General features: G+C 44.1%; 1 protein-coding gene and 1 pseudogene across 8 annotated transcripts in view; one reads left to right on the top strand and one right to left on the bottom strand.

The window, feature by feature from the left end:
- Positions 1-26,969, top strand: part of NF1 (neurofibromin 1) — a 299,237-nt gene that overhangs the window by 31,519 nt on the left and 240,749 nt on the right. The window lies entirely within an intron of this gene.
- Positions 17,535-25,204, bottom strand: LOC127484496 (ATP synthase F(0) complex subunit C2, mitochondrial pseudogene; annotated as a pseudogene).

The following is a 26,969-nucleotide window of genomic DNA, read 5'->3' as shown; positions in this document are numbered from 1 at the left end:
TTCTATTTTCCATTGTGATTTCTCCTGATACTTAGAATGTTTCCTCATTTTTGGGAGCTTTCCTCATTATCTTTTGGTTTTTAATATCTGTCTTAATTGTGGAATGAATATAGTTTTTTACCAATACTTTTCCATTGTAACTGAACTTTATCGATTCCAGCATTTTATTATTTATTGCTAACTTATCCCCAAATTTTGCAGTTTTGACAGCATTTATTATTCCACAATTTCTGCATGTCTGAGATCCATTAGTGGTTTAGCTAGGAGTTTCTGGCTCAGAGTCTTTGAGGCTCGTGGATGGAGCTGCGTCATCTGAGGGCTTGACTGGGGCTAGAACATTTATTTCCAAGCGAATTCACTTACAGAGCTGTTGGCAGGAGCCTGCAGTTTTTTTTCTGGTGGTTTTTTTTGTGTTTTTTTTTTTTTTTTTTTTTTTTTGCTATTTGCAAAAGGTCTCCATTGCTTTCCCTAAGAACCTCTCCATGGGGCAGTTTTTGACATGGCAGCTGGCCAGGAGACTCAGAAACCAGTTCCTAGGACCCTTGATAGTGATGGACCTTCACTGCTGCTGTATTATATTGGTCATGCAGAATGATGCTGACACAGACTGAGAGGGGATTACACAAGAGAGTGAATATCAGAATGCACGAATAATGTGGACAGTCGTGAAGTCTACCACAGACATAGTCTATTTTTATAAAGGTTCCATATGTTCTTTTTTAAGGTTAACTATGAATTTATTTATTTATTTATTTTATTTTTTTTTTTTTTTGACAGGCAGAGTGGACAGTGAGAGAGAGAGACAGAGAGAAAGGTCCTCCTTTTGCCGTTGGTTCACCCTCCAATGGCCACCGCAGCCGGCATGCTGCGGCCAGCGCACCGCGCTGATCCGATGGCAGGAGCCAGGTGCTTCTCCTGGTCTCCCATGGGGTGCAGGGCCCAAGCACTTGGGCCATCCTCCACTGCACTCCCTGGCCACAGCAGAGAGCTGGCCTGGAAGAGGGGCAACCGGGACAGAATCCGGTGCCCCGACCGGGACTAGAACCCGGTGTGCCGGCGCCGCAAAGCAGAGGATTAGCCTAGTGAGCCACGGCGCCGGCCTGAATTTATTTATTTTTTTTTAAGATTTATTTATTTATTTGAAAGAGTTACACAGAGAGGAGAGGCAGAGAGAGAGAGAGGGAGGGAGGGAGGGAGGGAGGGGTCTTCCATCCGTTGGTTTACTCCCCAATTGGCTGCAACGGCCGATCTGTAGCCAGGAGCCAGGAGCTTCTTCCTGGTTTCCCATGTGGGTGCAGGGGCCCAAGGACTTGGGCCATCTTCCACTGCATTCCCTGGCCTTTGCAGAGAGCTGGATCAGAAGTAGAGCAGCGGGGTCTTAAACCAGCACCCATATGGGATGCTGGAACCCCAGGCCAGGGCGTTAACCTGCTGCACCACAGCGCCAGCCCCAGGGTTCCATGTGTTCCTAAAAGTAGTGTGTAGTCCCCTGGTTTTGGGCTATGAGTTTTACATATTTCAGTTTGATCAAGTTTATTAATTAAGTTTATTAAGGAGTTCAAGTTTTCTAAATTCTGAGTGTGTGTGTGTTTGTCTGATAGGTCTTACTACTGAGAAATGTTAGAAACTCTTTTGTATTTATAGATTATAACTTTTTCTTGTAGATAGTATCAGTTTTATTATGTGTGCTTGTATGTGTTGATAGGTGCATAGGAGTTTAAAATGGAAACTCCGGTTGATCTGAATCTTGAAGTACTATGGAGTGATTTTTTAAAATTTATTTATTTATTTGAAAGTCAGAGTTACACAGAGAGAGGAGAGGCAGAGAGAGAGAGAGAGAGAGAGAGAGAGAGAGAGAGAGAGAGAGGTCAGTCTTCCATCTGATGGTTCATTCCCCAATTGTCCGCAATGGCCGGAGCTGTGCCGATCCGAAGGCAGGAGCCAGGAGCTTCTGGGTCTCCCATGCAGGTGCAGGGGCCCAAAGACTTGGACCGTCTTCTACTGCTTTCCTAGGCCATAGCAGAGAGCTGGATTGGAAGTGGAGCAGCCGGGTCTCGAACCGGCACCCATATGGATGCCGGCACTTCAGGCCAGGGCGTTTACCCACTGCACCACAGTGCCCTGTGATCTTTTATCTTCAGTTTTCTGCTTCAGTCTGCTGCAATTTTCTTTTGTTTAGTATTTGCCTGGGAGGCCTGCACTGTGGCACAGTAGGCTTAGCCTCATTCTGTGGTGCCAGCATCCCATATGGGTGCCAGTTTGTGTACTGGCTGCCCCTCTTCCAATCCAGCTCTCTGCTATGGCCTGGGAAAGCAGTGGAGGATGGCCAAGTGCTTGGGCCCTCGCACCCACATGGGAGACCTGGAAGAAGCTCTTGGCTCCTGGCTTTGGATCAGCCCAACTCTGGCTGTTGCGGCCATTTGGGAAGTGAACCTGTGGATGGAAGACCGATTCTCTCTGTCTCTCCCTCTCTCTGTAACTCTACCTCTCAAAAAAATAAGTTTATTAAAAAAAAAAACATTTGCTTGGTAGATAATTTTTAAGTCATTGACCATATCTTTTTTGCAACCTTGAATTTTAAGTTTGTGTCTTATAAGTAATTAGTTGGATGATTTTTTCCCTTTTAACTATAGAGTTTGTTTACACTCATCTTGATTATTGCTATATTTATGTTCACTTTTGTTATTTTATTGCATCCTTTATTCAACTTTTCTTCAGACTTCCATTCTGGGTTTGTTTTTCTTTGGCTTGAAGCATATTGTTCAGGATTTCCTTTGATGAAGGTTCTTTCAGTAATTGCCTTTCTCTTCCTTTCATTGCAAATGCCTTCACTTCTCCCTTACTCTAAAATTGTAGTTTTGCTGGCTATCTAGAATGTCTATGTAGGCAGTTATTTTTCTCTGAGTATCTTGAATAAATCATGTCACTGTCTTTCTGTGATCATTGCTACTGAGAATTCAGTCGACATTATAATTGCCATCATTTTCTAGGTGTTACTTTTCTCTCTGGCTGTTTTAAGGTCTTTGTTCTTTGTTGCTCTATATAGCAAAATGTTTGCAGAGATGTGGATTTCTTCTTATTAATCTGGTTTGTATTTTTTTTCTTCCTGAAGCTAAAGATTGTTGTTGTCTAGCAGTTCTTTTTCTTTTTTTTTTTAATCAGGTGATTTCTTTTTTTGGGGGGGGGGGCAGGCAGAGTTAGACAGTGAGAGAGAGACAGAGAGAAAGGTCTTCCTTCCGTTGGTTCACCCCCCAAATGGCCGCCAATGCCAGAGCTATGCTGATCTGAAGCCAGGAGCCAGGTGCTTCCTCCTGGTCTCCCACACAGGTGCAGGTGCCCAAGCTCTTGGGCCATCCTCCACTGCCCTCCCAGGCCACAGCAGAGAGCTGGACTGGAAGAGGAGCAACCGGGACAGAACCCAGGGTGCTGGTGCCGCAGGCAGAGGAGTAGCCTAGTGAGCTACGGGGTTGGCCCAGGTGATTTCTTTTCAGATAGTGTTTCTTTCCTATATCCTGTTTAGACCCACAATTAGATGTAAAATCATTTGAAGCTGAGCCAAGTAGTATACTGTGATTAAGTTTATTTTCCTATACAACTTTTTGTGTCTACCAAAGTCAGTAACTGCTTCCTTTTTTCCAATTTGCTTTGTTTTATTAATGTACATGCTATTAATTCTTGTTATCACTAACATATTCTCAAGAACTGTTTATTTCACAGAGTCATGCCGGTCCATCATCCATTTCACTTGCTTTCCTTGAGAACTTCTTATCCTACTATACCACAGTGCCAACCTCTATTTCATAATTTTGAAAGCATTTTCCATTGCCTTTTGGTTTATTTAAAAACTCTTTAAATTTATTTATTTGAGGGAATGAGAGAGAGAGAGACACCAATACCCTGATGGACAGATGGACAGAGAGAAATCTTCTGGTAGTGTTTCCCAAATGACCAAAAAACCTCGGACTGAGCCAGCCAAAGGTAGAAGCCCAGAAACCAATCAAGGTCTCCTACATGGGGTAGTAGGGGTTCAAGTACTTGAGCCATCACCTCCTGCCTCCCAGGATGCTCATTAACAGGAAGCTGGAATTGGGGGAGTAGAACCAGGACTTGAACTCAGGTGCTCTGATATGGGACACAGGTGTTGGCTGGAGTGCCAAATGCCCATCCCTTGCCTTTAAGTTTGTTGGTTTGTTTGTTTATTTTTATGACAAAGTTAAACAGTGAGGGAGAGAGACAGAGAGAAAGGTCTTCCTTCCATTGGTTCACCCCCCAAATGGCCACTACAGCCGGAGCTATGCTGATCCGAAGCCAGGAGCCAGGTGCTTCCTCCTGGTCTTCCACGCCGGTGCAGGGCCCAAACACTTGGCCATCCTCCACTGCCCTCCCAGGCCACAGCAGAGAGTTGGACTGGAAGAGGAGCAACCAGGACTAGAAGCCGGTGCCCATATGGGATGCTGGTGCCGCAGGCAGATGATTAACCAAGTGAGCCACGGCACCGGCCCCGCCTTTGAGTGTATTACTAAGATGATTTCTAACTCTACTGTCATTCTGGCTCCTGTATGTTTATTAGGAATCTGTTTACTTTTTCGATTATAGAATCCCTTGGGATTTTTGTTGTTCTTATTTTTCTGCTTTGTCCTCATTTTATGCTTCTCTGCTAACATGCTTGCATATCTAATGGGTCATTTTCAGGTTGGAGACTCATATTCTTCAGGACTATGGACTTTCTTGTATTTCTTTAGTAACGTCTTTCTTCCATGTCTATTTTTTTCTTCTTTTACATGTGGAAATTGATTGGTCATGTAATTTTTTTGTACCTTTTTCTATCACAGTCTATCTTTGTAATTATTGTTCTTTTTCCTGAAAAAGTCTAGACTTTATTTTCAACTCTTTAGTGTTCTATTTTCTTTTCTGTGCAGAGTTAACATAGCAGACTTGTCACTCTTACCCTTATAAGGTAGGCTTACAAGGGTGACCCAATCTGGAAACTTGGATTTTGGAAAGGTTCTTGCCATTTTCCCATAAGAATATCTATGGTGTTCTTAAAACTGTGCATACGAGGCTGGCGCTGTGGTGCAGTGGGTTAACATCCTGGCCTGAAGCACCGGTGCCCGGATCTAGTCCCGGCTGCTCCTCTTCCAGTCCAGCTCTCTGCTGTGGCCCAGGAGTGCAGTGGAGGATGGCCCAAGTCCTTGGGCCCCTGCACCCACGTGGGAGACCTGGAGGAAGCTCCTGGGTCCTGGCTTCGGATCAGCGCAGCTCTGGCCATTTTGACCATCTGGGGAGTGAACCAGCGGGTGAAAGACTTCTCTGTCTGTCTCTACTTCTCTCTGTAACTCTGTCTTTCAAATACATAAAATAAATCTTAAAAAAAAAAAGGAAAAAAAAACCTGTGCATACAATGTGATTTATGTTATGTTGACTCCCTTCTTTTCTTCTGAGTACCTAGAATTTTGATGTGCTCCAGGGAGGGGATGCTCAGTAAAATCCCTGAGCACTTCAGTACTCAGTAGACAACGTTTGACTAGTATTCTCACAACTTACTGCTGGAGGAATTTAGCATGTTCTGTGTGACCTGACTGGGAAAGAACACTTAGAAGCTTTTACCTGGTTTCTTCTGGACTTTGCCGTTTTCAGGTTTTCTTTTTGCTGATTTTGCATTGTATCCTTTTGCTGTAATAAATCTTAGCTGGGAATGTGACTATACTTGCATGCTGAGTTTTTTTGTGAACTACTGAAGCTGCAGATAATTTTTGGAACTCTTGGTATGCTGTAATACTTAATATTTTAAAAAATATTTATTCATTTGAAAGGCAGAATTAGAGGGGGAGAGAGATATGTTCCATCCACTGGTTCACTCTTTAAATGGCCACAATAGTCAAGGCTGGGCCAGGCTGAAGCCAGGGGCCTAGAACTCCATCTAGGTGTCCCATGTGTGGGGCAGGGGACCAACACTTGGGCCATCCTCCACTGCTTTCACACATGCATTGGGAGGGAGCTGGATCGGAAGTGAAGCAGCTGGAACTTGAATCAGTGCTCCGATATGGGATGCCACACTGCTGGCAGGGACTAATCATTTGAACATCCCACTGCTTCCTAGGGTCTGCATTAACGTGAAGCTGCAGTCAGGAGCCAGAGGTTTGATGCCTGATGTGGCATTTTAAGTGCTAGGCTAAATGCCTGCTCTGTATTTAACATTTTTTAAAAATAATTATTTGAAAGGCAGAGAGTAGAGAGATCTCCCCTCTGCTGTTCACTCCCCAAATAGGCACAACAGCTCTGACTGGGCCAGGCCAAAGTAGTAGCTGGGGACTTAATAGGGCCTCCCACATAGATGGCAGAGACCCAGCTGCTTGAACCATTACTGCTACTTCCCGGGGTGCACATTAGCGATCAATTGAAATTGGAAGCAGAGCTAGGACTTGAACCCATGCACTCCAATATGGGATGTGAATATGCCCAGAGGAGTCTCAATCACTGCACCAAGTGCCCACCCCCGTAGTGTACTTTACTGCATTTGATTCTCACTCATTCTGTCTCTTTGTTCACACATCCTTTAATGACAATGGAATGTTCTGTGAAATGTGCTGTCAGTTACTTCCATTGCTGCAAGGGTGTCACAGAGTGCACTTTCACAAACCTGGATGGCATAGATGGTACAGGTCATTCAGTGTGGCTTCTTGACACAGTGGAGAGACTTTGTGAGGCCAAGATGTGTGAGGCTGTTGCTGTTGTAACGTGGCGTACTGTTTGATGCTAAGCTCTCTCTCTCTCTCTCTCTCTCTCTCTCTCTCTCTCTCTTTTACAGGTAGGAGAACACGCTAATGGCAAAAATGGTAGTAAGAATGTAGACCAATAACAAGGTCATTTGTTACGAGGCACCATGCAGTCTATGTAATTGTATGGAATTTGATTTACTGGCACTATAGTAGACTTGTTTACACCAGCGTCACCACCAGCACATGAGGAATGCATTGTGCTTGGACACTGCTTTGATGTCGCTAGGTGATGGGAATTGTTCAGTTACTTTAAAATCTTGTGGGACCACTATTAAATATTAGTTTTTTTTTTTTTTTTTTTTTTTTGACAGGCAGAGTGGACAGTGAGAGAGAGAGACAGAGAGAAAGGTCTTCCTTAGGCTGGCGCCGTGGCTCAATAGGCTAATCCTCCACCTTGCGGCGCCGGCACACCGGGTTCTAGTCCCGGTCGGGGCGCCGGATTCTGTCCCGGTTGCCCCTCTTCCAGGCCAGCTCTCTGCTATGGCCAGGGAGTGCAGTGGAGGATGGCCCAGGTGCTTGGGCCCTGCACCCCATGGGAGACCAGGAAAAGCACCTGGATCCTGGCTCCTGCCATCGGATCAGCGCGGTGCGCCGGCTGCAGCGGCGGCCATTGGAGGGTGAACCAACGGCAAAGGAAGACCTTTCTCTCTGTCTCTCTCTCTCACTGTCCACTCTGCCTGTCAAAAAAAAAAAAAAAAAAAAAAAAAAAAGGTCTTCCTTTGCCGTTGGTTCACCCTCCAATGGCTGCCGCGGCCGGTGCGCTGCGGCCGGCGCACCGCGCTGATCCGAAGGCAGGAGCCAGATGCTTCTCCTGGTCTCCCATGGGGTGCAGGGCCCAAGCACTTGGGCCGTCCTCCACTGCACTCCCTGGCCACAGCAGAGAGCTGGCCTGGAAGAGGGGCAACCAGGACAGAATCCGGTGCCCCGACCGGGACTAGAACCTGGTGTGCTGGCGCCGTAAGGCGGAGGATTAGCCTAGTGAGCCACGGCGCTGGCCGTGGTACCACTGTTGTATATATGGTCTGTTGTTGACCAAAATGTTGTATCGTGCATGACTGTGTTGTAAATTTTTTTCTAATACCTTTTAGGATCTTAATAATTAATATTTTAAACTTTTATTCTCATTCATTCATTTTTTTCTCAAGATTAATTTGTATTACTTTGTTCCCTTTCTTTCATGTTAATAGGCTTTCCTCGTGCTTGGTAATTCTTGGTTGTTCTTACTTTAAATATCTATTGCTAGATCTTAAATATTCTCACCACACACAGATAAACACACACACACATACACACACTCCTACACACACACATTGTGTGAGGTGATGGATGTTTAATTTGATTTTGGTAATTATTTCACAATAGATATATATGTCCAGTCATCACATTATATACCTTCAATATGTACAATTTTAATGTTAATTATGCCTTAGTAAGGATGGAAAAAGATAAATGTGAGATAACTGAAGCTCATGTACATGGGCTTTATGTGGTCTAAGTTGGTGGAGGGTTAACTTTGTTGTTAGAGGCCCTGCAAATTGTAGGAACTTTTCCTTGAGCATCCATTTTCTCTATGTAAATATTGGCTAGGTGGCTGCCTGGGAAGATACATGTCTGGTTTCAGGATTCGAGAGCTTGATGAAGGGACAAAGCAGTGGTTTATGCTATGGAGATTTTCACACATTAAGGAAGTAATAGAATTAGTATGGAAGTATTATTTTATGGGTCAAGTTTGTAAAATATAGGTGAAGGAAATGGTTGATTGGTCTTTTCCTCTGAAATCACAAAACTGCCTGTAGACTAGGTAGTAGACTAGCAGGGAGTGGACTGTTGTTCTTGGACCAGAGTTTGAGGCTTACTGCCCTAAGTAATAAAAAGGTAGTTGTTAAGGGAGTTAGCAGAGGCAGTGTAACAATTTGTTTGTTATTTTATTCAATAAGCAGTTAAAAATTTATCTTTATGTGACATGTAATAATTGTGCATATTCAATAGGCTACAGTGTGATAATTTGATACATGTATACCATGTGTAATGATCAAATTATTGTAGTTAACATTTCTACTTCCTAAAACATTATCGTTTCTTTGTCTTGGGAACCTTCAAACTCCTCTCTTTAGGTAATTCTTTATGAAATATATGATGAATTGTTGTTCAGTGATAGTCACCCTGCTGTGCTATAGAAGACTACAACTTATTTTTTTTTATCTTAACTGTATTTTCAGCAAGCTTTTATTATTGCCTTTTTAAGTTTTTGTTAATATAAAAAGAACAGATTTCATTGTTAATTGCTCTCTAAAACTCCTAACTATAGGAGACAAAAACAAGTTGCAAGAAAGATCCCTTTCCTGTTCCCATACATTCTAGCATGAGTAAGGGATATTAGACACTTCATCATTTGGTTGTTTAGTTACAGTTGCTATAAGAATCAATAGGAAGGGTCAAGTGTGCACACATTGCATGCTCACCCTGTTGGGAAACCTGATGTAGGGCTCAGAAGTGGCATCTCTCAAAGCATAAGTAAGGAAAATTTTGCGAGAATGAGAGGAGAGTGCCAGAGAATGAGAGATTAACTGGGATAACGATACTTGTGGGATTAAATGTGATATATAATGTGTTTATTGCCTGATAATTGTGCTAAGTAAGTGTTACCTACTAATTATATTATTTATAAGGATGCTATTGTATTGGATAATTGAATAGAAGACCCCTAGCAGTTAATTCATAGATAAATTTTTGTGTCAACTCTAAAATGAAACAATATATCCACAGTCATTTATTACTAAATATATCCCCTATGATAGGGGACTTCTGATATTTCAAAAGTATTGCTAGGACTAGCTCTCTTCTGGATTTATCCCAAAGGAAATAAGATCATAACTTTGTAAAGATATCTGCACTCCTTATTCATTGCTGCATTATGCACAATAGCCAAGACATGGAAACAAACTAAATGTCCATTGACAGGTGATACACCTACTTGAGAGTTTGTGGAAAATAGGTAAACTTATTTTGGTGCACAGAGGTTTTGAAGTCCAAGCCTAGTTTTTTCATAATAGGCATTTTCCATGAACTTTTGAAGACCCGAGGTACACATATCTAATGGAATATTCAGCCTTAAAGAAGGATAGCTTGTCATTTGCCACAACATGGATGGGCCAGGCGGATATTATGCTGAGTGAAATAAGGTAGACACAGAGAGGATAAATACTGCTGAGTATCACTTAACATGTGGGCTCTTTGGGAGCAGAGTCAACTGTAACAATACTGAGACAGAGAATAAAACAATGGATGCCATAGCAGGGAAAGGGGAGATGCGGGTCAAAGGATACAAAGTAAAGATATTAAGGTTTAATGTATAACATGAGGACTGTAGTTAATTAAATTGTATAAGGGATTTCTGTTAAATAAGTACATTTTAGCAACTCTTGTCACAAAAGAGTAACCATGTAATACATGTTAATTTGCTTTACTATAGTAACCATTTTACTATCTACATGTATCCCTTAACAGTATATTGTAAACTTCAAATATATACAATGAAACTTACTTTAAAAAGATTGCTGCAGCAGAGATCAAACTTAACTTTTTTAAAAAAGATTTATTTATTTATTTGAAAGTCAAAGTTGGGGGGGGGGAGGGGAGAGAGAGCGCGACTGATCTTCCATCTGCTGGTTTACTCCCTAAATGGCCACAGTGTCTGTGGCTGAGCCAGGTCGAGCCAGGAGCCAGAACTTCACCCGACTCTCCCATCTGGGGTGCAGGAGCCCAGATATTTAGGTCATCCGCTGTCGCTTTTCCCAGGGCATTAGCAGGGAGCTGGATCAGAAGTAGAGCAGCCAAGACTCAAACTGGCACCCATATGGAATGCTCACAAAGCAGGCAGTGGCTTTACCTGCCACCACAGTGCTGGACCCTAAACTTAATGTCTTTATGTTCTGTCTCTACCACTTAGCATTGTTCCTGACACATAAAAGGTACTTAGTCTTTTAAAAAGATAGCGGAAATGTTTACAAGAAGTTCTTGGAGACATCTAGGCAGGATATGTGATTTCTTTTTCCTCCCTCCCTCCCTCCCTCCCTCTCTCTCTCTCTCTCTTTCTTTCTTTACTATTTGACAGGTAGAGTTAAACAGTGAGGGAGACAGAGAGAAAGGTGAGGGAGACAGAGAGAAAGGTCTTCCTTCCATTGGTTCACCCCCTGGCACTGCGCTGATTTGAAGCCAGGAGCCAGGTGTTTTCTCCTGGTCTCCCACGAGGGTGCAGACGCCCAATCACCTGGGCCATCCTCCACTGCCCTTCTGGGCCACAGCAGAGAGCTGGACTGAAAGAGGAGCAGCCGGGACTAGAAGTGGCACCCAATGGGATGCTGGCACTGCAGTTGGAGGATTAGCCAAGTGAGCCACGGCGCCGGCCTCAGGATTTGTGATTTCACACTAGACATACTAAAGTGTTTGCTGATGTTATTCCATCAGTGGAATTATAAATGATCTTCTGGAGCTGGCATTGTGGTGCAGTGGGTTAAGCTGCTTTTTTGATGCCAGCACCTCTTGTTGGAGTGCTAGTTCAAGTCCTGGCTGCTGTGCTTTCATTCCAGCTCCCTAAAGTGTCTGGAAAAGCAGCAGATGGTGGCCCAAGTGCTTGGGCCCTGTCTGCCACCCATGTGGGAGACCTGGGTAGAATTTTAGGCTCCTTGATTGTTGTGGTCATTTGGGGAGTGAATCGGCAGATGAAAGATCTTTCTTTTCCTCTCTCCCTCTCTCTGTGTCACTCTGCCTTTCAATTAACTAAATAAATCTCAAGAGAATGACATTTTGTTTTGAATTTGAATATTATCCTTTTTGTATACCTCTTGTAGCCAGCAAGGATCTGTTTGACATTGTCTTTTTTTTTTTTCTTTTTTTTTTTTTTCTTTTTTTTTGACAGGCAGAGTGGACAGTGAGAGAGAGAGACAGAGAGAAAGGTCTTCCTTTTGCCGTTGGTTCACCCTCCAATGGCCGCCGCGGCCGGCGCGCTGCGGCCGGCGCACCGCGCTGATCCGATGGCAGGAGCCAGGAGCCAGGTGCTTTTCCTGGTCTCCCATGGGGTGCAGGGCCCAAGCACCTGGGCCATCCTCCACTGCACTCCCTGGCCACAGCAGAGGGCTGGCCTGGAAGAGGGGCAACCGGGACAGAATCCGGCGCCCCGACCGGGACTAGAACCCGGTGTGCCGGCGCCGCTAGGTGGAGGATTAGCCTAATGAGCTGCGGCGCCGGCCTGACATTGTCTTAATTTCCTTTTCTTGGGCATCTATGATTGGTTCTCTCTAATTTGCAAAACTTAAACTCATAGTTTATTAGTTAACTTTTACTGAAAAGCAAATTACTTCAGAACTTAGCATGGAGCTGGCACGGTGGCACAGCAGGGTAAGCTGCTGCCTGCAATGCCAGCATCCCATATGGATTCAGTTCATGGCTGCTCCACTTCTGATCCAGCGCTCTGCTAATGTGTCTAGGAAAGCAGTGGAAGGTGACCCAAGTGATTGGACCTCTGCACCCATGTGGGAGACTTGAATGAAGCTCCTGACTTCTGACTTTAGCCTGACCCAGATTCAGCCATTGCAGCCATTAGGGGAGTAACCAACAGTTGGAAAATCTCTCTCTGGCTTGCTCTCACTCTCTTGCTGTCTCTGTGTGTCTCTCTCCTTCTCTCTAACTCTCTCTCTCTCTTAATTTAATTTAATTTAATTTAATTTAATTTAATTTAAAAGAGTTAACAGGGAGAGAGAGATCCTCCATATGCTGATTCCTCCCTAAATGGCTGCAATGGCTGGAGGTGAGCCAATCCAAAGCCAGGAGTCAGGAGTTTCTTCTGGGTCTCCAACATGGGTACAGGGGCCCAAAGACCTGGCCCATCCTCTGCTACACTCCCAGGAGCATTAGCAGGGAGCTGGATTGCAAGTGGAGCAGCTGGGACTCGAATGGGCACCAATATGGGATGCCAACATTGTAGGCCGGGGCTTTAACCCATTGTGCCACAGTGCCAGCCCCAACTCCATCTTTGAAATAAGAGATGTCTTTTTACAAAACTTAGCTTAAAACAGACATTTATTTATTTTTTAACAGATTTATTTATTTATTTATTTGAAAGAGTTACACAGAGGAGGAGAGGCAGAGAGAGAGAGAGAGAGAGAGAGAGAGAGAGAGAGAAGGAGGGAGGGAGGGAGGTCTTCCATCCACTGATTCACTCTCCATATGGCTGCAGTGGCCAGAGTTATACCAATCTGAAGTCAGGAGCTTCTTCCAGGTCTCCCATGAGGGTGCAGGGGCCCAAGGACTTGGGCCATCTTCCACTCCTTTCCCAGGCCATAGCGGAGAGCTGGATCAGAAGTGGAGCAGCTAGGACTCAAACTAGTGCCCACATGGGATGCTGCAATTGCAGGTGGCGGCTTTACCCACTAAGCCACAGTGCCGCCCCAGGACAGACATTTATTATCTCACAGTTTCTGGGTGTGAGGAATGTGAGAATGGTTTAGCTGGGTGATCCTTGTGCAAGATCTCAAGAGGTTGCAATCAAGCTGTGTCTGGGGCTACAGTCTTCTGAAAGCTTGAATGGGGAGAAGGATGTGCTTCCACGTCTCCTCACCAGGCTGTTGGCAGAAGGACTTATTTCCTTGCCATGTGGATACCTCTGTAGGTTGCCTGTGTCCTCCTAACATGTTGTTGGCTTCCTGTACTGTGGGTGGTCTTAGAATGAGAGAACAAGTCAGTTCAGTATGGAAGCTTCCATCTTTTATAACCTAATCTTGGGAGAAGAGATCTACTACTTCTGGGGTATTCTGTTAGTTACAGTGGCCATTGCTGGCTCACTGTGGGAGATGTGACTATAAGGAGGCATGGCTCTTTGGAGTTTGACTTGCAGCCTGCCTATTTAGAAGTATAGCTTGAGTAAACTAGTACTTGGGTAATGTTTGTATCTTGTTTCTGTTGTAAATTGCGATTTTACACATTTCTGAGATTGTTAGTTTGGCATTTGTACTACTCTGTACTTCTCGCTTTTCCCACTTTTTCCTTTTTTTTCTTTTTTTAAAATTATCAGGGAGGTAGTGAGAGAGAGAAAGGGAATGAATAAATGAGACAGTGCTCCAGACACTCCATTTGCCGGCTGACTCTCCAAATGCCCAGGATGGCTGGGGCTGGACCAGGTGGAAGTCAGGAGTCTGGAGTTCATTGCTGGTCTCCCATATGGGTAGCAGAGACTCAAGTACTTGGGCCATCGCCTGCTGCCTCTCAGGCTCTGCATCAACAGGAAGTTAGAATTGGTATTAGAGCCAGGATTTGACCCCAGGTGGTTTGCTAATGGGATACTGGCATTCTAAAGGGTGTCTTAACCAATAGGCCAAATGCTTGCTTCCACAGTCTCTCTTCTTTGTCCTTTTTATATTTCTCATATTTATCCAGAAGATGATAGCTTGGTGTTTTCATGAGATACTTAGTACATTAAACTAAAAGTACTTGGAGAGTACCACAGAAAATTAAGCAAAGATGCTCTCTGCTTGGGCTCCGAGACTCCTTGCTGCCTCCTTTCGCTCCCACTTAGCATTACCTTCCTCCTTACTCTGGCTAGGCTTAGACACTCCACCTGTGCTGCTTGCCTATGTGGACATCTTCCTCACTGTGCTCAAACTGCTGTGACACCCGCGTTCCCATCACGCTGCAGCTGAACACAGTCCCGGACCCCTTGCCCCCCCCCTGCCCCCCCCTCCCCGCCCCGGCATTGCTACTCTACTCTGGCCTGTCCTGCTGTTGAACTCCTTATCCCAGTTGGGCTCTGACAGCCTGTGTGGCTTGCTCTCCCATCTCTTGGGCCTGGCTGCCCTCTGCAGGGGAGTCTGTCCTTTTTCCCATTCTTGCTCTGATACTTTACTGGATGGCCTGCCACCTGTGGATCCTGAATGCTGTCTTCATCCTGCTCAGACTCCCACCTCTCCCTGTGCATTACATACACAGACTCCTGTCTTGCTATGCTTCACACAAAGGCAAGGAGAGGAAGGAAGAGTTAGTGTTTTTATGAGGACACTGTGAGCTAAGTTTATGTTTGCAGAAGTAAATCTTGCCCTGCCTTAGTAGTAGATATCTGGAGAATCCAGAAAGGACATTTGGGAATCTGCTTTTGAGCTTCAATATTGGTTGGAACTGCTGGTATAAATAGATTCTTTATTTTTTTATTTGAGTATAAATAGGTTCTTTATTTCCTTTTATTTTGAAAGGTTTATTTATTTATTTGAAAGTCAGAGTTACACAGAGAGGAGAGGAGAGGAGAGGCAGAGAGAGAGAGGTCTTCCATCCGATGGTTCACTACTCCTCAATTGACTGCAATGGCTGGAGCTGTGCCGATCTGAAGCCAGGAACCTCTTCTGGGTGTCCCACTCGGGCTTGGGCCATCTTCCACTGCTTTCCCAGGCCACAGCAGAGAGGTGGATTGGAAGTGGAGCAGCCAGGTCTCAAACTGGTGCCCATATGGGATGCCAGTGCTTCAGGCCAGGGCGTTAACCCGCGGCCTCAGATTCTTTATTTCCAATCAGGAGTTTCTCTTTGTGAAAAACTTCCATAGTCTATATGTTCAGAATAGTATGAAGAGAAGAAACAGAAAAGCAGGAAGTATGTAGGGAAAGGTGATGTTGAAATTCACTTTTTCATAAAAGTGTTTTGGTGCCATGCTAATCTCCTTGTTATGTCTTTCTAGCTTCTATATTACAAAAAAGAAAGCAATTGTTTAATATCTGTTTTATGAACTGTGTATTATTTCAGGTTATTTTCTCAATGTTTCTCTAACTTTAGCCATTCAGGCACTATCAGTTTAGCCTATCCTGTATGATTCACTTCATTTAACAACTTTACGTTGGCCTGCCTTTTTTATTTAGCTTTGTCAAATATCTTTGTAATCCTAAATTTGATTACACATTACTCATATGTATGTTAAATGACATGTTAACATGAAAGTAAAACTTAAAAATTTTGAAGTTCGTTAGGTGCCTATGACATACCAGTGGTACAGAATCTATGGGAAATGTGTCAGTATAACCAGTATAAGCATGTGATACATTTTCCAAGTTTCTGTTATCTAGAGCTGATGTTTTAAGTGCTTTTACTCCTGGTATTATTTCTTTTTCTTTTCTTTCATTTAAATGAAAGCTTACATTAAGTGAATTTTACTCTAATCCCCACCTCCATCTTGTTTTGAGTGGCCTTTTAGAAACTGGTTAGAATATACACAGAGGCAAAAATTTTAGCCTGTGACCTTTTGAAGAATTTTCTGAGTGAAACTAGAAACAAGTTACCCATTGTTCACAGAGTGCTTTGCTTAATGTTAAGCCTGCTTTTGTGAAATCTTATTTCTTTAATTTCTGTATCTTAAAAAGCTAATAGTTTGTTAATTGAGAAAATAATTAAAAGATTTTTTCCATATAGCTTAGACCCTTTACATGTCTTTTATTATGTACAAAGATTTCTATAATGTGACAAAGTATTTTTTATTTAAAGATTTATTTATTTATTGGAAAGGTAGAGTTACAGAGAGGCAAAGGAAGAGAGTCAGGGAGAGAGGTTTTCCATCTGCTGGTTCATTCCCCAAATGGGTGCAACATCCAGAGCTGGGCCAATCTGAAGTCAGGGGCCAGGAGCTTCTTCCAGGTCTCTTAGGTGGGTGCAAGGGCCCAAGCACTTGGGGCATCTCTGTTGGTTTCCCAGGTCATTAGCAGGGAGCTGGATTGAAGTGGAGCAACTGGGACTTGAACCAATGCTGATACGGGATGCTAACACTTCAGGAGGAGGCTTTTACCTGCTGAGCCACAGCGCCCTGCCTCTAAAGTGTTTTTAAAAAGTTCAATTCACTTTTTCTTGGTTGTGAAAGTATATGGCAATTGAAGAGAAACAAAACAAAAAACCAAAATACCCCAAATCTCCTTCTTACTGTCAAATACAATGATCTTTTTTTAAAAAAGATTTAATTATTATTTATTTGAAAGGCATAGTTGGGGGCTGGTGCTGTGGCACAGCAGGGTAACGCCCTGGCCTGAAGCACTGACATCCCATATGGGCGCTGGTTCGAGACCCAGCTGTTCCACTTCTGATCCAGCTCTTTGGTGTGGCCTGGGAAAGCAGTAGAAGATGGCCCAAGTCCCTGGGCCCCTGCAGCCACATGGGAGACCCGGAAGAAGCTCCTGGCTCCTGTCTTCGGATCAGCACAGCTCTGGCCATTACAGCCATCTGGGGAGTGAACTATTGAGTAGAAGACCTGCCCCCCCCCCCCCCCCCCGCCTCTCTGTCTCTCTGCCTCTCCTCTATGTAACTCGGACTTTCAAATAAATAAGTAAATCTTAAAAAAAAAAAAAAAAAGGCATAGTTAACAGAAAGGCAGAGGCAGAGAAAGAGAGGTCTTCCATCTGCTGGTTCACTCCCCAAATGGCTGCAATGGCCAGAGCTGCGTCGATCCGAAGCCAGGAGCCAGGAGCTTCTCTGGGTCTCCCTCATGGGTGCAGGGATCCAAGGACTTGGGCCACCTTCTGCTACTTTCCCAGGCCATAATAGAGAGCTGGATAGAAAGTGGAGAAGGCGGGACCTGAAACATTATCAATATGGGATGCCGGCACTGCAGGTGGCCCCAAATACAATGATCTTAACTGTTTTGTCAAGTTTTTCCCTCCTAACTCCAGGCATAATTATTTCCTTGTATATGTTCCAGAGTACTTTCTTGTGGTGGGGGGAATATAAAGTCACAAAAATAGTTTAATTAAATTCAATATTTCCTATTAATACAGTATCTATTTGTCTTCCCTTTGTCAAACCCTGAGCCAACCATTCTACCCAGGCTGCCTGGGAAGGTATAGGAAAAGGAGCATACAGGCAGATGAGACACAGGAGAAAGAACTATGGAAAGTGGAGGAGCCTCCTTCATGTGGTGAAGACGATGCAGAAGGCCACCATCAGGCAGGGGAGCCCTCTGGCCTCTGAGAGGGTGAAGCCCGGGGTGGCATAGGAGAAGAGCTGCTGCTGCAGGGAAGGGTCCCTAGCATAGCCAATGATGAGGCTCCCACATTCAGCCCCAATCCCAGCCCCAGAGCCAGCCACGTCAGCATGGCAGCCCCAGCCCAGGGCTCTTGGCTGCTTTGTCAGTCAGTGTCCCTTGAAATGGTGCTGGGTTGGGAGCTGTGGGTCCAGAGAAATGAGATCCAGGGACACAGGACTGTCAGGCTGCTGAGGTGCTCAGCCATTAGTGTTTCTGGTCTTCTGAGCACCACTGCAGACAGTGGGCAGCCCAGCAGTTGTGAGGTGCTCTTGACCAAAGAGGGGCTGGAGATGAACTCAGGGTTTGAGGGACTGAGGCAGGAGAGCTGCTCCCAATATAGACATGATCGAGACAATTTTATTTGTATTCTAAAAGACTATAAGTGAGGGGTGGGTGTTTTGGTGCAGTGGGTTAAGCTGCTGCTTGGGACACCTGAATCCCGTATTGGAGTGCCCCTTGGTGTATCTTCCATGCTTCTGATCCAGCTTCCTGCTGAGAGGCAGCTGATGATGGCTCAAATTCTTGGGCCCTTACCACCCACAAAGGAGGCCAGGATGAAGTTCCTGTTGCAGGTGTTTGGGGGAGTGAACCAGTAGATGGAGGTGGGTGGAGAGGAAGGAAAAAACACATGTCAGTCTGCCTTTCAAATAAAATAAATCTTTAAAGAATTACCTGTGTGGGGCCAGTATTGTGGGGCAAAGGTTAAGGGGCTGCCTGCTATTGGTAAACCATCTGAGCCCCAGTTCTAGTCCTGGGCTGCTTTACTACCTATCTAGCTCCCTGCTAATGTGCCTGGGAAAGCAATGGAAAATGACCCAAGTGCTTGGGCCCCTGTCACCCAGGTTGGAGACCTGGATTGATTTCCTGGTTCCTGGCTTTAGCCTGGACCAGCCCTGGCTGTTGTCATTTGGGAAGTGAACCAATGGTTGGAAGATTCCCCTCTCTCTCCTGCTCTCCCTCTCCTCCCTTATTTCTCATCTCTCTGTCCCCCTCCCTCCCCTTCCAATACGTACATCTTTTAAAAGTATATACAATTTTAAGGCCGCCGCCGTGGCTCAATAGGCTAATCCTCCGCCTGCGGGGCCGGCACAGTGGGTTCTAGTCCCGGTTGGGGCGCTGGATTCTGTCCCAGTTGCTCCTCTTCCAGTCCAGCTCTCTGCTATGGCCTGAGAGTGCAGTGGAGGATGGCCCAGGTCATCCCATGGGAGACCAGGAGAAGCACCTGGCTCCTGCCTTCGGATCAGCATGGTGCGCCGGCCACAGCGGTCATTGGAGGGTGAACCAACGGTAAAGGAAGACCTTTCTTTCTGTCTCTCTTTCTCTCACTGTCCACTCTGTCTGTCATAAAAAAAAAGTAGATACAATTTTAAAAAGTTGTTAGAATATTTCATATATATATATATACTGACTGCTCATCTTTGCCGCATATTCTGTAGTGTTTCCATTAATTAGGTTTATTATTAAATAAAACAACCATATCTGCTAGTTATATAGACCATTGAGAAGCTAATTGTTGCACATTCTTCTTTTCCCTGTTGTTTCTTCGTTGTCGGTATTTTGTTTATTTGTTTTGATTTTAAGATTTATTTGAAAAGCAGAGTGGCAGGGAGGGAGAGACACACACACAGAGATTTTCTGTCTACCAGTTAACTCCCCAGATGCCTATAACAGCTAGGTCTAGGCCAGGCTGAAACCGAGTCAGAACTCCATCTAGGTCTCCTACATGCGTGTCAGAGTCCTAGGTATTTAGATCATCATTCACTGCATTCCCAGGCATGTTAGCAAGGAACTTGATTGGAAGTGGAGCAGCAAGGACTTGAACTAGAAGCTGGCTTGCAATGCTGCCCTCCAACAGTGTCTTTTTTCTTATTTACACATCTTTTTGTAGACAAATATATCAGTACTTTTTCTTTCTTTTTTTAGAGGTTTATTTTTTCTGAAAGAGTTACAAAGAGAGAGGGAGGGAAGGAAGGTGGCGGGGGGGACGGGGGGAGAAAGAGATCTCTTCCATCTGCTGCTTCACTCCCCAAATGGCCACAATGGCTGTAGGTAGGCCAGACCGAAGCCAGGAGCCAGAAGCTTCTTCCAGGTCTCCTATGTGGATGCAGGGGCATAAGCAACTTGAACCATTTTTTTGCTGCTTTCCCAGGTGCATTAACAGGGAATAGGATTGGAAGTGGAGTGCCCATATGGGATGCTGGCACCGTAGGTGGCAGCCTAACCCGCTATACCACAGTGCCAGGTCTAGTATTTTTTTAAATATATAGCTGCTGTGTTTTTATCTTGGTTAGGAAGGTCTTCCTCATTTCAACATTATGAAATTATTCTTTAACATCTGTCCTAAGCATTTAATAGCTTTTATTTATTTATTTATTTATTTATTTTTTGACAGGCAGAGTGGACAGAGAGAGAGAGAGAGAAAGGTCTTCCTTTGACGTTGGTTCACCCTCCAATGGCCGCCGCGGCCAGCGCGCTGTGGCCGGCGCACCGCGCTGATCCGAAGGCAGGAGCCAGGTACTTCTCCTGGTCTCCCATGGGGTGCAGGGCCCAAGCACTTGGGCCGTCCTCCACTGCATTCCCTGGCCACAGCAGAGAGCTGGCCTGGAAGAGGGGCAACCGGGACAGAATCCGGTGCCCCAACCGGGACTAGAACCCAGTGTGCCGGTGCTGCAAGGTGGAGGATTAGCCTAGTGAGCCGCGGCGCCGGCCACGTTTAATTAAGCTTTTAAAAAGAGATTTGTTTATTTGAAAGTGACAGAGAGTGAGAGGGAAAGAGATCTTCCATCTGCTGGTTCACTCCATAAATGGTGGCAAAGGCTGGGGCTGGGCTAGGCTGAAGCCAGGAACCTGGAATTCCATCCGGGTCTCCTATGTGGCAGGGACCCAAGTACTTGGGCCATCATCTGCTTTCCCAGGCACATTAGCAGGGAGCTGAATCAGAAGCAGAGCAGCTGGGACTCCTATGGGATGCTGGCATCACAGGCGGTGGCTTAAATTGTTGTGCTGGCCTCTACTTGTGTATTTTAAAATTTGGTATGAGTTACTCTTTTTGGATGGTTAGCGAGTTGATTTGGCATCATTTTATTGACTAATACATTCTTTTACCATTGATTTGAAGTATTACCTCTATCATTAAATTTCTATGTACACATTAGTGTCTATTCTATGACTGTAACTAGTTTATACTTAAGTACAGTAAGGTTTTATTGTAAGATTTTAATTATATGTTTAAGCACTTGATAATGCAAGTCTTGTCCTTTTTTTTCCCCTGAACATTTCTTTGGTATTTTCAGAGATTTGTTCTTCTAAATGAACTTCCAAATCAGTCCCCCTTCCAAATCTATTAAAATATCTTACTAATTCTCTACTTTTGTTAATTTCATCTACCATCCTCTCTTGCCTGGACTGTTTTCTAACATGCAACAGTAAGAGGGCTCTTTTAAAAACATAAATCAGATTATTTTGCTCATAATTTTTGTGGGTCAGGAATTCACGACAGTTTCAGGTGGGCAATTCTTCTGTGATCTGTATGGTGTTGACTGAAGCTGGAGAATCCTTTCCAGTAAATTATAGTGTTTATATATTTATTTTTGGCTACTTGAAAAGCAGAAGAGAGAGAGAGAGAGAGAGAGACTGAGACTGAGACTGATTTTCTATTCCACAATTCAGTCACCAAATGCCACAACACCCAGTGTTGGTCTAGGCTAAAGCCAGAAGTCAGGAACTCCATCCAAGTCTCCCACATGAGTGGCCGGGTCTTGCCTGCTGCCTCCCAGAATGTGTTATCAGAGGTTGGATGGGAAGCAGAGGTGCCAGGACTTGAACTGGCACTCCCATTTGGGATGTGGGCATCGAAAGTGGCTACTTAACCTGCTGTGCCACAATGCCCACTCCTCCAGTATGGCTTCTTGAGTCTGGCACCTCCGTGCTTCTTGATCTCTCTGTCTTCATAGTGGCATTGTACTCTTCAGAGCCTCTGCATGTGGCCTGGACTTTTCACAGCGTGGTGGTCTCAGAGTAATCACTTTTTTACATGGCAGTTGGCTACCAGGAGATGGGAAATAAACTGTCAGACCAATAAAGGCTTGTGCCTGGGACCAGCACAGTGGTCAGAGTAGTCATAGGAGAAAATGAATTACCAATTAATTGAAAGAAAAGGGCCTGCTTCATGCAAGGAGATGGAAAAAAAGATTCAACTTTTCGACAGGGATGTGGCAAAGTCTTACTGCAGAAAAGCAAGTGGATAAGAAATGCTCTGTGTTCCTACTTGGAACATACAATCTGCTGTATCGTCACACTCAAGTTCAGGGCTCTTAAAGTGGCGTACAAGGCTTCGGGATCTGACCAATGCTCTTAGTTATCTGCCTTCATCACTTACACTTTTCTTTTTGTTTCCACACTGGCCTTCTTGCCAGACTTTTACTGTGCCATGCTCATTTCAGCATCAGATCCACTGCACTGAAATACTGCCTTAGATACTCTTCTTGGGGTCTTGGCATGGATGTTTCCATTCTCTCACTTCATGTAGGTCTCCAGTCAGTTGTCACCTCTACAGAGAACTTTCCCTTTCCACCTTATGTGATCAATTCATGGTTGCTTAGAACCCCTTAATCTGGTCTTCTTCTACAGGCTTTGGTACTGTTTGTAGGAGCCTGAGGGTCCTGAGTTTTCCTCTCTGCTTGCCTTCGGAGCATGTGGAGAAATGAGAGTAAACATAGAGGCCAAAATATTTATTTTAAAAATCTACCTGTATTTATATGTGTATTTTTTATAATAACTGTTCAGTGCTAAGTTGGAGACCCAAATGTGCCAAGTAGCTAAGTCCAAGAATTTGGCAGATTACCTACTCAATCACAAGCCTTCTGGGCCACTACACTGCAGGGCTGGGATCCTGGTAATTCTTTGCAGGTTGATTAGAGGGAACTTTTTGCCTGTGGACAAGGAACTTTTTGCCTGTTGACAAACCTGTTCCCAAGCAAAGAAGGTGTTGGGCTGAGTTGTACGTGACTGTTTACTCTCATTTTTATGAATCTGACTGACTAAAAAGGAATGAAGGATGGGGTGGTATTGTGGCATAGTGGGTGAAGCCACAGCCTGCAGCACCAGCATCCATATGGGTACCAGTTTCAGTCCTGACTGCTCCACTTCTGATCTTGCTCCCTGCTAATGTACCTGGGAAATCAGTGTAAGGTGGCCCAAGAGCTTGAGCCCCTGTGGGAGACCCGGATGAAGCTCCTGGCTCCTGGCTTTGGCCTGGCCCAGCCCTGTCCATTTCTGCCATTTGGGGAGTAAAGCAGCAAATGGAAGACATCTGTCTCTTTCTGACTCTGCCTCTCCCTCTCTGTAACTCTGCCTTTCAAAAAAAAAGAAGAAGGAAATGTCCAAGACACTTCTCACCTCTGAACTATGGCAAACCGGATCCATATGGTATTATTAAGGAACTTTAAAAAATTCATGGAAACATGTTAAGGGATAAGTTTATTTTAAATTCATGCATCTGAATGGTCTTCAAAAATTTATGGATATGTATATTATGAAAAAAATTTATGGATTTAAAAATGCTTTATAGCGAAACAAGCTCTTCTTTTAATTCCATTTTCCATAAACTTTTTAAATTTCTTTCATATTTCTAAGATAGGAAATTATGAAGTGAACTTTGGGGACATTGAATTTGAATTTCTTAGAAAATACCATATGGAGAAACCCAGCAGACATTGGGTAACATATTAGAAAGCTTGACAGAGATGTTTGCATTAAAGATACAGGTTTGGCAGTTTATATTTTTCTTTTGCTTTGTGACTACCATGAACATAATGGCTTTAAACAACACAAAATTATTATCTGATCATTTTTGTGAGTCAGGAGTCTAGGCATTGATTAGCTGGGTTCTCTGCTCTGATTCTCATCAGGCTGAAATCAGGCTGGGGCTACAGTCTCATCTGAGGCGTGGGATTCTTTTCCAAGCTCATTGGTTGTTTGCTGGCAGAATTTAGTTCCTTACAGTTGTAGGATTTAGGTCTCGGTTCCTAGAGGCCATTTGATATTCCCTGTCATGTGGTCTTTTTCCGTAGTTGATTTCTTCACATTCAACAGAAAGTACCTCTGCCACTTCATAGCTGTCTTATTTTAGTGCTTGCTTGATTGATTTTGAGATGGAGAGAGTGAGTGTGTGAGTGAACTCCCATTTGCTGTTCACTCCCTAAATGACCACAACATCTGAAGTTGGGCCAGGCAGAAGCTGGGGCCTAGAACTCAGTCCAGGTCTCCCTTGCGGGTGAGAGATCCAAGTACTTGAGCCTCCTCCTAGAGTGTGTATTAGCAAGAAGTTGGAATTGGAAGTGGAACCTGGCTTGAATCAGGCCCTTCCTTGTGGATGCAGGCATCCCAGTGGTGTTTTTAACCACTGTTCCAAACTGTTCTGCATGAGGGGGATTTATTGTCTTGCATGGGGAAGTCCTCTGAATCTTCTGCAAACAAATGTGAGGAGTGCAGCTTTTACTAGGCATTGGAGGGCCACTTCTGTAGACTCGGAGGGCCCAGGGGGATCTGAAGATACAAGATATTTGGGAGCATCAGCTCACATATGTGTCAGAGTGTTTCCTAGCTAGAGCTCTGATCTTGGCATAGCAGACCTGCTTTGTTTGAGAGTTTAACCTTCTAGGAAGCTCGCTTGCTTGCTCCCTTTCTCTCTCATATATATATATATATATATATACAGACACACACACACACATATATATATTCTCTCTCTCATTTCTCTTTGCCCTTACATCTCGTTTCTGAGATGAGAGAGAGAATATATATATATGATATATATAATATATATCATATACATACATATACACATAGGTATCATCTACATATATAAGAGAGAGTATTATTTCATAGGAATGAGGTCTACACATGGATAGTAATTAAGTACTGGTTCTGATCACTAGGTTTCTCTGCCCCACTGCTGCAGGAGAGAAGAGCCTCTGCGATTGTTTTCCGAGAGGAACTCTGGCTTTCAAACTTAACTTTCAGTTAACAGTTAATCAGCCTTTTTTTTTTTTCTGTTGTGTTTTTTCCCCTTAGAGACCAAAGAGTTTAGCAATATTTGTCCAGTTCCATTGTTTCTATTTGCTGCTTCTACTTCATTGCTGGCTTTAACATCTCATCTTAGCATCTGCTACTAACTGCCCTGGAGGCCAAGCCGTTCCTTTCGTGTCAACACCTGGGAGAAAGGAAAATTGGGCACTGCAGGCTCAGCAGCAGCTTTGACTGATCCCCATGGGAGCTGTGGAGCTGGACTGACCCTTCCAGGTTGCTCAGGATGACCAGTAATTGCAGATGGGCTACCCGGGAAGGATGTGACCTGGGCGAGGCTGCCGTCTGCAGCTGAGGCCATCTCGGAGGGGCTGGCTGCTCCCAGCAGTTAAGGCAGCAGCGCCTTCCTTGAAGGGAGCTAGGCGGCACCTCAGTGTGTGCCACAATTTCTTGTAGCCACCAAGTAACCCACTTGTTTTTTAACATTATTGTGAACTCAGGGACTTAAATACTTATATTTAGCAAGGATTTTGTGAACTTTTACATAGAGAAAAGTGTGCAAATTGTAAATGGACAGCCCAGTAAATGTTCACAAAGTAAACCCAGCATTATAACCAGTACCTAGATGGAGAAATCAAAGCACGTTGACAGGCCCCGTGTGGCCTTCTCCCCTGTGCTTCCTTCCAGTCACCGCCTTTCAGGGTCTCTTCCGTCCCAGCTTCTGTCTACAGTCACAGAATGAGGCTAGCGTGTTTTTGAACTTTAGGTTCCATAATCATACAGTGTGTCTTCGGTTCTGACTTCTGGCCTTCTTCAGCCTAGAGCTGTTGTTTATTCTTATGGTGATACAGTTCTTCTTTGTGTAAATATATTACTTAAAGACATTGCTGCTGCTGATAGACATTTGGGTTGTTTTCAGTTTTTGGCCATTATAAAAAATGCTGCTGTAAATATTGTCTCTGTTTTTGGCGAACACACATACATACTTATTTTGAGTACATACCTGGTGAATTGAATGAGTGTGTGTGTTCATTTGTAGTAGATAATGCCAAATTTCAGGGTAGTTACTGAATTATACCTCTACTAATAGCAGATAAAAGTTTCAGTTGCTGTGGTTTGGCCCTGTTAGAAAATGCAGCCTTCCTTCCACGCAAGGCTTACAACTGAGGGTTGTGTGTATTTACTAAGGTACCTCCACTGGAAGGTTCTGAACACTCATCTTTTGTCTTCTTGAGGCTGTAAGATATTCAGACTCTTCTCTACTTTTCAGAAATTTTGGCTTAACCTTTTACCTGTGTTTGCCTTTTCCATAAGCCTTTGAAACCCGTCATGTCTTCAGCATTGTCACCAGCCATCCGTTCCCTCAGAAGCTCTGATGGTTTCTTTTTTCTTGACAGAGGGCCTTTGCTGAGAACGGCCTTATTTCTCCAGGTCTTTTTCTGCCCAGACTCTTCAAATGCCCCAGGGAAAAAGCAGCTGCAGAAGATCCTTACTTCACCACAGTTCACCCCATTTTGGAATCTTAGCTGTAGTCCTCATTCCTTCGGGAGCTCTCTGAACTCCTTTAAACAGACGATTTTTGTATTTCATCTGTTTAAAAAATATTTAGGAGAAAGAGATGTTGTTTTGCTACAAATTACTTCCTTCTGCCTGGGAGCAGAAGTATGGATTTAAGCCTACATGATCAGTTTAAATAAGTTGTAATTGCTTTCCTTAACAAAGTTCAAATTAGTCCACTTTTGGCCAATAGAACCCTCTTTAAAATTTAAAAAAATCATTTCTGAGTCTTTGACGTGGCCCTTATTAGTCTGTTGCTGTCTGCTGTGACAAGATACGCCTGACTTATTATGTACCATTTTGCCCCAGACACGGGATCAGTAATTTCCTAAAGGATTCTAGATTCTTTTTACTTGAAATGATATTTCAAGATTACAAAGCAGGGGTTAAGGTTGTTTATTACTATGAGATTGGTACATTGTTTTTGGGCATTTTCAGTGGGTGCAAGAATTTGTTTTCTTGATACAAGGTAAAATACATTGAGTTCATGTAGCTACTTTGAATTTCAATTAAGACTATAGGGGTGGATGTTTGGCCTAGTGGTTAAGATGCTGGTTCAATACCTGTGT

Source organism: Oryctolagus cuniculus, chromosome 17 (genome assembly GCF_964237555.1).
Source record: "Oryctolagus cuniculus chromosome 17, mOryCun1.1, whole genome shotgun sequence".
Classification (NCBI taxonomy): Eukaryota; Metazoa; Chordata; class Mammalia; order Lagomorpha; family Leporidae; genus Oryctolagus; species Oryctolagus cuniculus.
Note: the sequence above shows the minus strand (reverse complement) of the source record. Positions and strands in the feature narration are given on the sequence as shown.